At 47.9% G+C, this 14,904-nt stretch overlaps 1 long non-coding RNA gene across 1 annotated transcript in view; it reads left to right on the top strand.

The window, feature by feature from the left end:
* Positions 1-1,949: 1,949 nt before the first annotated feature.
* Positions 1,950-14,904, top strand: part of LOC126923161 (uncharacterized) — a 31,555-nt gene continuing 18,600 nt past the window's right edge. The window contains exon 1 of the long non-coding RNA XR_007713059.1: positions 1,950-5,646. This is a non-coding gene — a long non-coding RNA (uncharacterized LOC126923161). The remainder of the gene's footprint in view (positions 5,647-14,904) is intronic.

The following is a 14,904-nucleotide window of genomic DNA, read 5'->3' as shown; positions in this document are numbered from 1 at the left end:
GCGATCCGCGCCAGGAGCGACAAAGAAAACGCGAGAAAGCAGCCTGGCTTGCAAGCGTTTCCCCGCGTAACAGAGACGCGCGAGAGTTTACTTCCTCGACGTCCGACGAAGATGAACGCGACTCGCATCCAGCGTGTGCATGAAACAAGGACGAGACGCGTCGGGACAAAGGGAGGATGCTGTTAGAGAAAAATATAGACGTATTCCTGCGGTAAAGAAGAATGAGAGAGGAAAAATCGTTGGAAGGTCAAAGAGCCGGGAAGGGGTAAGTTAAGGAAGAGAGAGAAAGAGAGAGAAATACAGAGAGACGCGTAGTGGTAGATGCAGATGCGAGGCGACGCGACCAGACACAGAGGGAAAGAATGGAAGGGAGGAAAAAATGTCTCGTGGGGACCGCGAGACGAGGAAGATGAGAGAAGAAGACACTTTTTAGATGGAGAGGGGAATGCGAGAGGAGTGGAAAGAGGGAAGAGATTAAGAAGGAAGAGGAAACGTCGGTGGTCGTGCAGAGTGGTGCGTTAATCGGTTTGCTAAAGTTAAAGGGATGGTCACGTGGTGCGTTAAGTCGTCGTTGTGCGCACGTTCGGTCGAGCGAAAGAGGGGAGGGGAGTACAAAGAGGACGAGGGGACAAGGGGTAATGCGTTGCATCGGAAAGCCGGAGCACCGGTGCTGCACCCGTCAGCAGTCTTACGATGCACTTTGCCCTGCGCGTCTCCGACGCGGTGGCGCACGTGCGACGTGACGCGATGCGACGCGCAGCGACGTTCCACGATGACGCGGTGCCTCGTCGTGACGCATCACCAAAATCGCATCGAATTAACACGTCCGCGCGTCGACAAGTGTTGCTACACCGGTGACGAAGAGATCGATCTCTCTGTTTAGCGAGGCTTTCGCCGCGCATACCGATTTCCAATTCCTTGCGCCTAGTACCGCGCGGCTCGTCCGCTATCTCTCACCTCGTTCCCATTCTATTTCAACGTTTTCACAGATACCGCCGAGTCGAGTGGAAACATTGCCACGACGTTCGGCTCGAGCCGCGCTTCCTTGCAAAATGAAATTCGTTCGTTCCACGATCCCGTGGATATCCTCCGTGTACATTGCCCTTTTCATTCTCGTCTGCTTGTATCCATCCCCACCGTCCTTCTCCATCGCATCGACTGTCCTCTTCTCTCGCCACCCTTGTCGTATGTAACGTGTGCTTCTTATTACGTAACATTGCCACATTGCATCTTCTGGGACAGAGAGTTCCTTCTCTTTACCACGTTTCTTCTCCCTTTTCTTCCGGCATTTCGTTCTTCCTGCATCGCTCTCCGCTTCCAGCCCCACTATCCAATTTTAAAAGCCGCCTCTTTCTCATCGACGATCGCTGAGAACTCGTTTAGCGTGCGAGCCGCTTTTTTTAAATTTCAAATCGAAACACCAGACGACGAGTCGCTGTTTAATCGATACTTTGTCCGAATATTTAGTTCGTTATTCTGTTTTTTTGTATTCTCTGACGCCACTCTGATACGATTTACCCGTGACGACAATGCAGCCGACCTTTTGACTCCGCCGCTGCCCGCCCCCCCCTCCTCCCTCCCCCTCCCATCGTTCCCACGTGGCAACGAACTTTCGACAAAAAGTAATCATCGACCTCCAGCTAACGCCGGAAGTCGTAGGAGGATGCCAATTGTACGACACTATCTTTCAGCGGCGCTATGTTTGCCAAAATAAACGCACGTACCAAGGGAACGGTAATCGGTGTTACGTGAAATAGGAATATTTCAATGTTGCTCGTGATAGCTACTAGACAACTCGAAAGACGACCTGGACCAGTGATTCGAACGGAAATACGGACGAACCTGTGACCATCTTCGCCGGAGACGTATTCGTGTGAGTACACTTGTTACAATAAATAGCCCGTTTATGTAGTTGAAAGGCGCATCTATTTCATTGCCTCGAGTACATAGATGTACAGCTTTAAAATTTTTAATCGCCGCAGTATTGCGCAACACGCTCGTAATCTTGACGCGTAGGCGCCCAGGAGGAAATAGTGAAGTTTAAGCTTCTTCCTGGCGTCTACGAATCATAGCTCGGAATCTTACATCTCGCAGATGATTTCGCACGAGTCTGTTCGAGATAGTTTTCCATCCTTGGCCATCGTCAACTCGTTAAAATCAAGTCGTAAATGTATTATACGATCGACCGTATATTCGTTCGTCGGAATATTCGTCGGTGGCACGTAGAAGCGTTTGGCCCGTACATTGTACGCCAACAAAAGCGTGTACGCGCTTATATATAGAAATAGCAGTGACGGAACAACACCGGAAGCGAAGGAGTTCCGCCCAAGCCTGAAGGGTCAGTGCACTTTGAAAGGCGAGATCCAAGACCGCGCGTATGCTTGCCGAAATCCTATCTGCTTCCTCCGCCGAACTAGTTAAAGTTCTTACGTTATTATCGCGAAACGGGGGAAAATCGATGTTGCGGTAGAAACGAAACGAAGCGACGAGTTGTTCGAAAGGGAATCGCGCTCGAAGAAACGTCCCCCTCGGCGATGCATCCTCGACGGAAGTAAGATAGGCGTTCCGGTGCGTGCGGGTTTTAAGATCTTTACGGGCGCGCCAAGCGTTTCTCTCGTTAACGCGTGCAAGCGTTTCCTCGCGAAACGCGTGACTTTATGAATGAAACCACTACCGAGCGGAGTTTCTACGCGATGCCGGTAGTATTCGCGTTTACTCGCTCGTTCTATGTAGGAAGGAAGTCGCGAGCGAGCTGGAATTGTCTCTTCCATCAACGTTGCGCGCCGTACGCGCCCGGTCAATTACCCGGTCGATAGTTTCCCGGCAGGATGCTGCATTCAAGGAAGTGTAACTTCGTCCGCAGGCCATCTACAGGGTGCTTTGAATCGCGCCGATCTGCCAAATATATCGTTCGTCGTTTAAATCAGGTACATCGGTTTAGCCTTAGCGGCACCAGCATTTCTGTACTTTTGTATTTTCTAGCGAACATATGGCAAAGGAATTACACGCGGAATATTTGACAAACATTCGTACCATTCGTAGCATACGTTCCTTCGAGCCCCGGATCTTTCCCTCGTCTTTTCGCAAGAAGAATCTAGCTATTTCGCTCCGCAGCGAACTATACAGACAATTTCGATAACGCAAGACCGATCGACAACGTATCGAACGTTAAAAACGCTTCCGTCTGAAGAGAATCGCGTTTGGATCTGTCGTGTTCTCCGCTGTTCGTAGATTCGAAGCTTTCCTCCGAATATTCGTCTTGATGCGGCGAGACGAGGCGACACAGCACGGAACGAAACGAGACGAGACGCGTTCCAAGTAAGCCGAAACAGTGTCGCAGTGGGCTACGACCGATCGAATTCTAGGCCGACGACAGGCAACGCTATTTCTAAACTCATTTCTATTTTCTATTTGCATGCGCCGGCATCGCCACGACAATTTTATACGTCTGCGATATTTCGAGGAGTCGGCGTTAGCCTGTCCCGTGTCTTCTGCCGAAACCACGTAAGCGTAGATCTATTTGCCGATCGAGAAGAAAGAAAGTTCATCGACAGATCGAACAGCGAGCAACCGATAACCACAAAGCCGGAGCCCTTCGATTCTTGTTGCGATTTTATGGGCTCGTGGCCGATAATGCGAACGTAACGGACGGTCTGGCTCGCGTTTCCGCCGGAGTGTAATCGTATTCGATCGAGCAATTAGTAGCATGGAGCGGCCATTAAGCACTGCTATTCTCCACGTGAACGTCACGCGGCCACTTTACACGGCTGTGTTCGTAACCATTACAGTTGTAATCGCATTTACCTGGCGCTCGCGCGCGAGCCATCGTACGCGTATAAACGCGATAAGAATCGCGCGTCGTATCGCCCTTATGGAATTCTTCTTGCGCAATTACTCGTGAGACGCCAACTCGAACTCCTTCGAACCAACGTTATGTAAAAGAATACATTGATCTTTTCGTTTCGAAATTAACCAGGCAACTTCCTTTCTTCAAAGTACGTGACGTTTCTCACTTCCGACGCTCCGACAAAAGCATCGAATAATTCGCTCAACTATAGCAAACTAATTTCGAAAGTTGTCCGAGCTAATAAAATGATGTCGCGAGCGCGTTTCTTACGACGCAACGCGTCCCCTCTGCGATCGAAGCGTAAAGGAAAATTCGCTTCGACGTAGACGTTTCGCGAATTGACGTTGCGTTTCGTTGAACAGCGACGTCGTGTAGCTTTTTAACGGTACAAAAACTCGTAGCGTTCGACTTAAAGAGAGAACGACGAACGACGAAGAAAAGACGGAGCGATCGATCGGCTGTGTTGAAGCGGTAGAGAGATAAAGAGCGTAGATGCGGATCCGTCGAGCGGATTTTTATCGTGCACGCGTCACGCGTAATATTCGCTGGCTAGAACAAGGAAATAGAGGTAAAGTCTAAGACAAGGAACAAGAGAGTCAGCCATTTTATGAAACGGCAGAGCTGCCTCGTCTCGTTGCCATGAGAGCGCGCCACGTTCAGATCTTTTGGCGAAAAACTACGAGACGATTTTATAACCGAGAAGACGTCAGCTTCGAGATTTCTCGTTGAAATTTCGCGTGATTCTCCAACATCGATCGACGAGCAGACCAAAAACGGAATTAGGATCAAATCGCAGCCAACTTGCGCGCTTTCGTTGATTCTACGCGTCTTTGCTTGCCGTTCCTCCAGTATATTTTAGTTATTTTTCCAACGTGCCTCGTTATTCCGTGCTAGCTACGACGATAACGCGATATCCTTTTTCCCGCGTTTCCGTTTGTTTTTGTTTCCGTTTTTGTAGTCATTTCCGCTTCCGGTTTCGTTTTCATTTGGCCGTCTGCGTCGTTTCTTTTTTTTCCACGAGGAGACAACGTGGCGTAGCGTAGTCGTGGAAACGGGATAATCTTCGTTCTTCCGAGTAAGTTTTAGTCGCACGTTCGATCCACTTGCGCTCGATAACGTTTCATCTTTTCAATCCGTAATTTCCGTGTTTTCCGACCTCGTGGCTTCCCCTTCCCTTCTTTTCCCTTCCCTTCCCTTTCCTCTGCCGTCTTTACGCGCACGCTTCACTGTGTCGCGAAGGTGGCAGATGGACGAAAAGAGAAACCAATAGCAGGAGAAGGTCGAACAGAGAGGGAGATGCCGCGTTGTAGGAAGAAGGAAGGAAAAGCGAGCGAACTGGGACCCGAGCGAGAAAGAACAGAAGGAACGAAGCGGGAGACGGGTGGGAGCGAGCGAGCATCGACAGGGGGAAGGGGAGAAAGAGAGAGATAGAACAGGGAATCCACGAGCGATCGACTGCCCTAGTCAGTCCTCGTCCGTCTGCCGGTCGGTCGTTTACGTTTATGTTTGACAGCTTGTGAATTCGCGTCACTCGAGCTTCGACCAGCCAGTGCTTCGTCTGTGTGTGTGTGGATGTGTATGTGTGCCGTCTCATCTACCTACACGCTCGATCAAAAAAATGAATTTCTTCTCGACCGACTTGCCGATATCAATCGAGACTTTTCTCTTTTTCCTGGATCGTTCGATTTTTCGAATCGATGCCTCGCATCGATATTTTCCGATCATCTTAAAAGACACTTTTATCCGTTCACGCTAGTTACCGGACTTCGACGATTCTCCGATTTTCAAAGGAAAAAAAGGTACGTGCAGCAATGAGAACATGAGTTACTTTTCCTTTTTTTCTTTCCTTTTTTTTTCTTTTTTCTTTTTTTTTTTTTTTTTTTTTTTTTAAGGATCGAATCGTTAAAAATTAACGAACGAGAGAAAGTTGGACAAAACGAAGGCGATTAAAGGCGTACACTGTCGTCGCAACGTTTCGTACAGTTCACGCCGCATAAATAGAACGATGCGAAATAGAACGCCGTTACCGATGCCGCGTCGATATCGCTGGAATGTACTTGCATATTTCCTCCGATTTCGTACGGGCGATTCGCGCGCAAATCGCAACAAACGCTTTGCATTTACGTCGCGGCGCGTGTCTCGTCGCATCCCCTAGCCACGTGTCGAACGACACGTTTCATCCCTGTTTTCCTTCAGCGGCAAATTCGCCGGTACCCTCGTTGGCTGATCGTACCTTGTCGCTTGTCTTTTTCGTTCCTCGTCGAATTGGTAAACTGTAAACGACGAGCTTTCCAACGAAAAGACGGTATATCGTTGTTCGAGCGAGGAATCCTCGATCAAGTCGTAATATTCGGTCGGCGATTCGCTCGACCGAGAAGAATTAACAGCTCGGCACTCGAGTCCGTAAAGAAAGAGCGATGGAATCGAGAAGGTGAACGCACTCACGCGAAATTTACGCTGGCCGCGTACGTGCGCACGTGCGCAGCCGTGCACGCGTGTACGTAGGATCGTTTGATGTTGGCAAATGGCGCAAGTAAATCCGCGTATTATTAAATAGATAACGACCATAAATTTGGCCAAGTTACATAAAGACGCAAAAGTGCGCGTTAAGGTCCACCGTTCTATTTATGTACCGACACGGCCGACGTTCTAAGACCGCGGTTCTCAACCCCGTTCTTTCGCCTCTAATCGCACAACGAACGCCAATCGCCTCGAAACCGAATTCGCAGGTTTGCACCGATAACGACGCTTCGATACTCGATCTGTATTTATTAATAAGAGAGGGAAGAAAAGCATAGGTTTCGTATTGAAAAGCGCGGAAGTTTATTACCACGAATATCGATTGGCAGTGAATTTATAACGCGTTTGAACGCGTACCTGTAGTGGGTCAAATTCTTGAAAAATAGAACTGCTTTATGGTAGCAGTCCCGTTAAGTCTCGTCTTCTTTTAGTCTAGCGATCGTTCACCCATTAATGAATCCAATTATTGCTCCGACTTTCAACAAAATTCCTTGCATTTCCGCGTGTATTAAAAGCAACGAGGAAACGTGATAAAAAGAGAGTCACTGGGGAGGAAGTCATCGAGAACGTTGTCCCTGTTTATCGTTGCCCGTATGTCTATTTGCCTTTTATCAATTCTAGAAGCGATAATTTCTTTTCTAAATTGCGAGCCCGCGGGGCCGCGAACGTGGACACGTTCGTATATCCATTTTACCTGCAAAGACGAGTACGATCGGTTTTTTTCCATCCTATTCGAGCAACAAAACGGTCCCGATACCGCTAATGGCCCGAAATAATTCGGGTACGATAATGGATCGCGGGCCCCAACGAACAATCTCGCAGTAGAATGATCCGTTTGCGGTCAGACGCGTGCTCGGTCACGAAGCAGCGGCGACGTGCAAGTACCATCCTGCCGTGAAAGGATCGGACAAACTTCTACGAGCTGCCCTGTACAAGTTTTTCTGCGGCGCCTCGTCGCATCATTGGCACGCTTCCAAACAAGCCAGCTCCGAGCTTCGTCTATTTTCGTTGATTCCGATCTTTACAGGAAGACAGTGACCGCATTCGCTACTGCCGCTTCTTCCGCCATTCGCGATAGACGCTCGAGCTGTTCTCGCCCGTTCTTTTCTTCCTTCGCGAGCTTTTACACGCTCGAGAACTCTCGCCGAGTTCCTATCACGCCTCTTTTTCTCCGTGCGCAAATTGGACGACTCGGTTTTATTACTGTATCAGGCTTCCAAAAATCTTTAAAAATTCTTCAACTAAATCCTTCTAGGCGAAACGTTTAAAGTTTTTCAGAAAGAATAAGAATTCGCTAGAAGAAAATTGGCGAGCGAAATTTTGCGCAAGTTCCGTTGCTTTTGTTAGGCTACTCGTTGATGAATAGCCGTTTTTCAATAGCCGATGAAAATAAAAAGTTACCGTTTAATAATCGATCAGCGATCCCTTGTGATCTTTTCTCTTTTTCCACCAGATCGTCTATTTCAATTTTACAGAATTCCTATAGAATAACTTGGATCGTTCCAACTCCTATTGGACAACCTAATACAGTTTCGGCTCTAAATAGAAACGTAAATCTTCGATCACACACGTCGCTCGAGAAGTCTTAGAATTTTCGACCGTCGACGAATTTCGTTCGATCGCTCCTCGTCTCCGTCTACTTCCATTCGATCGCACCATCGTTGAACGCACCAACGCTTCTCGCTCTGTGCCTAACGCATCGCATGCAACAGGTATCTGGCCTGACGTCACGATTTCAGCGCGAAGAAAGAACAAACGATGCGAGAAGTCGCGAGATACAGTGGAGAGAAAAAGAGAGGTACAAGGAGGCCGAAGCGGGGGTGGGAGCAACGATGACTGGATGGTGGTGGTGGAAGTTCGTGCCGGTCGCCGGCGGTGACGACGGTGACGGCGGTAACAGCGGTAACGGCGGCGGAAGGGCCGCGGAATCGTGCATACATACTTACACACACAGGCCGGTCGCGCATGACTTTGGTCGTACGCGTTTCTCGTTCTGTCTCTTTCACCCTTTCCGTTCTGTCTGCTCGGTGCGCATTTGTTCTTTCATTCTCGTCGCGGTGTCTCTGTTGCTCGCGGCGCATTGTCACTCGAGAGAAACAAAATCAGCCGAGCGGAGTTGTGTCACCGCGACACCCTGTTACGCGAGTATTATTCAAGACGCGTGTGCGTGTTCGCGCGAGCGTACACGCCTTTGAAACGTCGAAAGAGCGTAAATACGCGGAAACGAGGAAGCTCGTCGATCAACGGTAGTTGGGTCGACGTGTCGCGACACCCATGTTTCTTTTTAAACGAATGCGACGCAGAAATTAATTGCAGATCTTCGTGTTCGATCCGTTCGAACGTACCGTCACGCCCCGTTGAAGAACGTAGTCGCGAACGATTCGACGTGCTTCGAACTGCGTGCAAAAATTCGTACGATAACGCGGAATCACGAGTTGTATATCGCGTGTGAAGGGGAAATTCGAAGTCGCCGCACCGAACCGGCGGAAAAGAAAAATCCGGGCATAGTCGTGTCGCGAGAGATGGAGGCGATCGTCTTCCGCGTTTTTCAACGGCTATCTGCTTTTTCTTCTCGGCACGTAGGACGGCCGACGAGGGGAACAGTAGCTGCAGTAGGTGTAACGGGGTGCCGGTAGAGACGGCCGCTGCCACTATGGGAATTCTAATTAGAGATAATGACGTCATTAAGGTCTGAGCCACGACGAGACGAGACGGTCTGCTGCGCTTGCTGTACATATGTACTCTGTGCCGAGTATACGTATGTATCGGTGCCGCCACGTATATGCAAAACGAGCTTTGTTCGCTTCTGCGTGTTCTATCATGGCAACGTACGCTCCTCCCGTGCGAATGCACTTGTAACCCTGGACGAGAAAAGGAACGTTCGCTATCGGCCGACGAAAAAGACGGTTTTCGCGCGAGTGGGAATACACGAGCCGGATGGGCCGCGGGGAGCGTCGCTTTATCGAACGAACGGCGTCGCGATATCGAGTCGGTGGCAGTAACGTTAGCGTTATTGAAATGCACCGACGTATCGTCTTCCTTCATTCCGACCAAGCGTTATCGCGTAATCGTAAATTCGACTTTATCCGCTCGAGCTGCCTGCGCACCGTTTATTCCGCAACTGAATGAATAAGGATGTAAATGAGAAATATTAAGAACGATAGCGCACCATGATTTACACTTATTTCTTTCTTTTTTTTTTTTCCCCGTTTCTTCCCGCTCACCGTTAAGTAACCGAGTAGTTTCGGTTCAGAGTCCAGCGCGATAGCGTTTCACCAGCGAACGAGAGATCCAGCCGCATGACCAATCTTTGGAACTGTGTCTCGGATTACGCCGTACCCTAACCTCTCGCGACGTCAACCATTTCGAGAAAATCCAGCTTCTCATTGATTAATCTATCTACGATTGACGATTACGTCAAGGATGTACTTATTCAGATTCTCGGCTTTCTCGATCGAACTAGTTGCAAAATGGATTCCAGCGACATAGGTTATCGCGAAAGCAGCGCACCGACGTCGCCGTTATCTCGATGTCGCCGTGTCTATCGAGTGAAACTCTCGCTACTGTTAGTGGCTCTGTGTCGTTGTTTCTCTGCTAACGCGATTATCACGCGACAACTATGTGCTATGTATATATAATATATTGTACGTTTCGCGTCAGAAAATTCTGAAAACCGTCATCCTTGGTTCGTTTCTCTGCGCAAAAAGGGAAAGCCAGTGTTCGATTGCGCTTAACGTCGTTATATTCGACATTGCTGCGTCTAACGCCGTTTGAGGCTTCCGGGCGAAAGCCACGTCGCGACACGTCGTGACACGGCTCTCGTCCAAAAGCCGCAAACGGCGTTAGACGCGACGGTGTTGAGTATAATACTGTAACGCGATACAACGTTAAACGTGGCAATTCAGGCCGTGAAAACAGCTTCAAGACCCTGTGTTCAATCGCTCGGACGGAAGTCGTAGATTTCTCGAGCTGCGTGAACGCGCGTTACTCGTACGGGACTTGGGAGGCAAGCCACCGCACCGGTAAGCAGGACCTTATATGGCGTAGATATTCTCGTTGCTCCTTTTCCCGTAGCATTCCTTAAGCTCATCGTGAACGGCGAGTCGTCTCGTCCCTCGACACGCGCGTCTCTCTCGCGTTCGAAGCTCGCAAACTCTATAAGGCGTTTAAAAGTCCGTTTGGCTGTGCCGCGAATCTCGCGATCGTACCGAGCCTTTCGTTTGAGAACCCCTGACATGCCTAAACGCTGCTACTTTACTACTCCGCTACTCCCTGTATCGCCAGCGCCATCAACAGCACCGTCCTCGCGATTGGCTCTTTAAACTTTAAAAGCCAACGCGCTGGCCGCGAAACTATCGACGACCGGACAGGGCCGTCGCAGATCTAGAGGATCCCCACCACGCGGATCTACGACGATGAGGCCCCTTTCAAATTTTCTCCCTTCCAAGCGTTCTTCTCGCGTGACGACGCGTTCCACGGATCTCACCTCCGTCTCCTTCCCCGTCGCTTATTCGCGAAATCGTTGCTCCGACCATCCTCCGTGTTTTCTTTTCTCTCTTTTTCTACTAGAGAGAGCGAATCGTCGAATGGACTGGTGAAAAGTGCTGGTTGCCCTCTTTCGCGAGGAATCGACGCCTCGGTAGCACGCGGTTATGCAAAACAATTATCGTGGAATGCGGTCAGCTGTTCCGAGACGCGCGTTGACGTCATGCGATTAACGCGTGCGCGAATTCTTGCGGGCTCCTACGCACGTGCGTTGCGATTACGTGACTCTACGAAACTGCACACCCTTCTCTCCCATCCGATGAACCTTTTTTTTCTCATTCTCCCCTTCATTTTCTCGCTGTTCGTCTTTTCGTCTCGTCCCGTTTCGTCTGATCTCATCTCGCCTACCCTATCGCTGAAACACTACCGGCCAGCTAATTAGAGAAACGCGAGGCGTTTCTCGCATCGCTTCGGTTTTTCGCTTGCGTAACGCGTCCCGAGACACGCCTCGTCCTTGAGAGTTTTACACGTGCCGGAATTACACCGGCTGTGAACTCGTTCGGTGTAAACAGACTACTAGCGTTCGTTTATCGCGCCCCAACCTCGTCGGCACCGATCTTTTTCGGCTACTATCCACGTCGATACGACACCACGATAACCAACGATAGATTTTTCGCGAAAGTTTAACGCTATCGTTTCATCGTTTCTCAAGGTACGTGCCTCCAAGTATTTGATATTCTCCGTGCTTCGACCTTCCAAGTAATATGTAATACGGTCTGTCGTCGAATAACGATTGAATATTTCAACTTTGAAGGAAGAAAAATGGGCACCAAAGCTAATAAGTGTTCGGTTTCCTCGGTTGTTTCGAAACGGTAGACAGATAGAACATTTCCACTGTACATGTAAAAAGGTTCTACCATCCATCGTACTCTGAATTCTCTCTCTACGAAATTTTATCTTCGATCGATATGATGGTCCTGCTAAAGTCGTATGAAAGAAATCGCATGTGATCGAGTACGATCGTGGGAACGCGTTGGCCAAAAGAATTGAATTTCTTTCGCTGGTTCGCGGCGATTCTTTGAAGCGGAACAACGAAGAGAGGGGAAGGCAGAGAAAAGGAACGACCACGTCGGAGGTGTAAGAGACAACGAATAGCAAGTAGGTCGTCGGTCGTTCGCCGATCGTCGTCGATAGCGGTAGGTAGCACCAATCGGCGTTGGGTCTTTAAAAAATTAGCAAGCTTCGGGTCGCGCGTGGGTTCGTTCAACTTTGGCTGTCCGTGCCGCTCTCGCGCACTCACGCGGCGAGAATATTTCTCCCTCTTCGTCGCCTTCCATCCCTCTCCCTTTCTTCTAGCTCCTCTGCTTCCGTCTCCTTCCATTCGCGCGTATATAGAATGTTCCGCCCAAGTGACTCACTAGTCCTCGCTAGTCCCTTCCTTTTTTCTTTTACGATTCTTCCCGCTGCTCGTTATCCACCAGATATCGAAGATTCTCATCTAAGAATCTGCGACTTGCAGCAACTGCGAAACACGCGACAGCGAGTGTCGAGTCACGCGATTTTCCCGACTCGTGACCGACACGTGAACTAAATTTTAGTCGGGATAAAGCAGCGATTATCGTTAACAGCGACGATGAGATGCGTGCGAATGAAGAATTCATTCGTTCCGTGGATGACGTTACATCGAGGTGGACGTCACGATGAATATATTCCAGAGAGTTGGATCTAGTTCGGAGTATCGTTACCATTCGAATTCTTATTACTAGATTACGGATATCGATGATGAATTCATATTTTTATGAAAATAATTAAAAGAGTAGGACCTAGACGGAGATTTGTTTCACCTGTTAAATATCGTAACGAGTATTGTATTTTCCATATCGTACGATTTTCCATAAATGCACAAAAATCCGCAGTCTTTTATAGTCTAGTTGTTAGAAATCTAGGAGACAATGACACTTTGAGTCGAACAAAACAACACCAGAGTGTTATTTCTTTTCAAATTTTCCTCGCGATGGACAAAATTTGCCGTAACGAGAACTATGGTCCAGATGTAATCCATATCGACTGATTATAGATTCACCGAACTCGATGATATCGCGATCAGCCGAACGCAAGGACGCTCGATAGATCTGTACGCGAGCAAGCGTGCTTGTTCTCTCGTAATCGGCTCACGGATCGGCCAATCAACCAAGTTCTATCGGTTGGTCCGGCCACTGAGCGTCGGGTACGTATCTACTTAGACGTGACATAGCTGTGTGCGACTCGAAGCGCAGCGTGGGAACTTCTTCGAAGTGCAGAGGTTCTCAATTTCCGAATTTCAAGCCAAAAGCTTTTATCAGCTGAGTGGAAAAGTTCTATTGACTTTACATGGCCAAAATACGGTAAAACCGAACTTCCATTTCCCGAATATCCCAATATCTGAACGTATTACAATTTTTATGTACAAAGTGATATACTTTGCTCGTGCGTCAATAGTGATGTTAAGAATAAATTATTTAAAAAAACAACGCTGTCGATAGATAATATGAAACTGAGAAAACTCGTATCATCTCTAGCGTTCTTCGATAGTTTTCTTAGAAAATGAATGAGGCGTCGGTATATAGCAACGACGATGATGATTAAGGAAATATTCGTGTACATGGAAGCTGCCAAAGACGGAGAAACAGTAGTCGACGTATATACGTACATACTTACACGCGTCTTCGGTTCGTGCTTTATTTAGCAAGTTCTTGCTGCGTTTTACGACCGCCTTAGCTATGTGTTTTACAACCCGCTCGCTTTACAATGCGCCATCGCTAGAGGTTTTTACAAGCATCATTTATCTAAACGCTAGTATCGGATGTGTGGGTAGTTTACATATGGGTTGTTTCATAATGCATGTTCATATCTGCTGGATTGGGAAGAGACACAATACGCGGTCGAATATATGTATTATTTTCGTTCTTTCCTACGTATTTTTATATACGTATTTTCTTGTAACAATACCGTATGTATGTTCGAAACCGAATAAAGAACGACGAAGATCTGGCACAAAGAATATGATAAAACATCAACGACGATCGATCGACATACAACATTTTCTCAGGTGGTAGATAGGACGCTTTAAGAAAAGGGGACAGAATAACTTAACAAATTTCTGATTAATTAATAGGTTTAAGTAGTACAGCTTCGAAAACTTAGATAGGTAGATCGTCGAATCTTACAGATTTTAGATTTTTCTCCGTTTAGAATTCGCGGTACCTATTTTATAACGAGGTGGGTCGCGAATGTATTATTATTATTATTATTTATTAATCCGTTGATCGAGTCTTTTATAAAACTCGATTCGAAATAGTATCCAGTATATTTTAGGAGTGCGGAATAGCGCTGCCTTATAAACAGCACAGGAATCTAATTCGATAATTTCGGTATTCGCGGTAATCTCGTGGATGATGGAAATATTTGGAGAAAACCGAAAGGACGAGAACGAGGTACGCGCGATCAGAGGATGCTCACGTATGAATCAGTCCATTTATTTAAGCCGTTGCAGCACACGCGTACATCTATGGCGGTGTGCGTGTCCCTTGCGCACCACGTCTTGTGCATAGATCGTCGTTCCCTCTTTCTCCCGTCATTCAGATACTCGCCATGAATGAACCGCAAACTCTTCGTTCGCCTCGTAGTAAATACTTTTTCCCACACGTTTCCCGCAACAATTCAGTTCACCGTTCAAGGTTCGAGGGTAAACTCACCTATCAACTAATCGTTGCTTCTTTATCTTTTTACACGATCCGTTAAATATTCCACGGGGTAAGAGAAAAGAAGGATGGTTACAACACCAATGGCCAAGATAACTGTTCAAAGAACCTTGCTTATACCACGAATTTCGATTCACGACGTATACTTTTTCCTAGACAGGGTTTGGCGAACACGATTTATGAAAGGTTAACGAACCCCAGTTTCCTCGATAGCCACGATAGTAACATTCGTGGGTAAATGTTTTACGAGTGCTCGCTGAAACGTTAACAAGCCGCTTAGTCCTCCTGTTTATTACCAGCGGAGGATAGCGA

The sequence above is a fragment of the Bombus affinis genome, chromosome 13 (assembly GCF_024516045.1).
Source record: "Bombus affinis isolate iyBomAffi1 chromosome 13, iyBomAffi1.2, whole genome shotgun sequence".
NCBI lineage: Eukaryota > Metazoa > Arthropoda > Insecta > Hymenoptera > Apidae > Bombus > Bombus affinis.
This window is presented reverse-complemented; position numbering and strand designations above follow the sequence as displayed.